Raw genomic sequence first — 2070 nt, 5'->3', positions numbered from 1 at the left:
CTACTATCAGATAATGGAGGCATATAACTTGGATAAGAAAATTGGCTTCCAGGTGGAAAAATCAAAATTAGAAACAGAACTGTTAGAACCTAAAACTAAGACTTTGTCAAAGATGTATAACTTGCTGTTGAGATGGAATACTCAGGATGAAACTGTGAAATCTGCCATGATTAAATGGGCACAAGATGTTGGACATAGTATTATGTTTGCTGACTGGGAACAGTTGTGGACCACAGGTATGAAATTTACGGCATATAATGCCCTAAGAGAGAATATTATGAAAATGATATACAGGTGGTACATGACCCCAGTCAAGCTTGCAAAAATCTATCATTTGCCCGATAATAAATGTTGGAAATGTAAAGAAACTGAAGGTACATTTTTTCACCTTTGGTGGACGTGCCCAAGGATTAAGGCTTTCTGGGAGATGATTTATAATGAAATGAAAAAGGTATTTAAATATACCTTCCTGAAGAAACCAGAGGCCTTTCTCCTGGGCATGGTGCCAAAGAAGGATAGAACTTTCTTTATGTACGCCACAACAGCAGCAAGAATACTCATCGCAAAGTACTGGAAGACACAAGATCTACCAACCCTGGAAGAATGGCAGATGAAGGTGATGGACTATATGGAACTGGCAGAAATGACTGGCAGAATCCGAGACCAGGGAGAAGAGTTGGTGGAAGAAGATTGGAAAAAGTTTAAAGACTATTTACAGAAACACTGTAAAATTAATGAATGTTAGAATGATGGTGGATAGAAATTAAGTGGTCTTTTGCTGTAATGCTATAAGGGAATATGAGAAAATGGTTATTAATAGGTAAAAAAATAATAATGTTATATTTAAAAATTGAAGATTAAGATGAATGAAGAGGGGAGGGATTTGCTGAATTAACAATTGGAACTGGAATACAGAAAAGGAAGGTGTGAGGGGGTCCGGGAAATAAGCAAATGAAAAATATGTGATAGAAAGATTGAACTGTTTTTTAACTATTTTTATTTTGTATTTTTCTTTTTTCTTTTTCTTTTGTAATTTTTCTGAAAATCTTAATAAATATCTTATAAAAAAATAAAAAATAAAAACCCACTCTGATACCAACAAGAGTCATAGGAGGATTTATGTTTCCTTTGAGTACAACTATATGACAGCCAAAATTGAAAAAATAACAAGACGCCATTGGTATATTCTGAAAGAAATTCCTGGCTGTGAAGTCTTTCCCTGCCTCGCCAAACGACGTACTAGATCACTTAGGGATATGTTAGTACACACTGACTTAAAACACACATGTACACAGTAGACCTTGACAACAGGTTTTTTTCAAATGTGGACATTGCACCACATGTAGGTTTGCATTACTAGTAAAAGAATAGTTAAGACTTCAACTTTACCATACAGTCATGTGTGCCACAGCACAGGTTGTTTATATAATTAAGTGCCCTTGTGGCTTACTGTATGTTGGGCATAAGACCTATCAGGACCTATCAGAGCATCGCAGTAGGATCAGAAACAAAAACGTAGATGCACCTTTGGTACAGCACTTCATTCAGGAATCACATACTGAAGATGATCTAACATTTTTTGTTCTTTAGGCTTACCAGGGGCCTCTAGATCAAGCAAGGAAGGTTCTACAACAGAAAGAAAGTAGGCTTGTTTTCCTATGGAATATGCTTCATCCTTTATGGTTAAACACTGAATTCTGTAGCTTCGCCGTGCGCCAGTACTCTAGGTTCTTGTGGTCCGTGCGGACCTGCACGGTGTGCTTGGCTCCAATGAGGAAGTGCCTCCACGCCTTGAAAGCCGCGTGGATGGCCAGCAACTCCCTGTCCCAGATGGTGTAGTTCTGTTCCGACTTGCTGAGCTTCCGGGAGTAGAAAGCGCAGGGCCTCCAGTTCCCCTGCGGGTCTTCCTGTAAAAGGACGGCCCCCACCGCTCTGTCAGATGCGTCAGTCTCAACCCTCATGGGCCTGCCGGGATTCACGTGTAGCAGCTGTTCTTCGGACGCGAAGAGACTCTTAAGTCTCCTGAAGGACTGCTCTGCCTGGTCCGTCCAGGTGAACTTCTTCTTCTTG

Source organism: Podarcis bocagei (assembly GCF_964188305.1).
Source record: "Podarcis bocagei genome assembly, chromosome: W".
NCBI lineage: Eukaryota > Metazoa > Chordata > Lepidosauria > Squamata > Lacertidae > Podarcis > Podarcis bocagei.
This window is presented reverse-complemented; position numbering follows the sequence as displayed.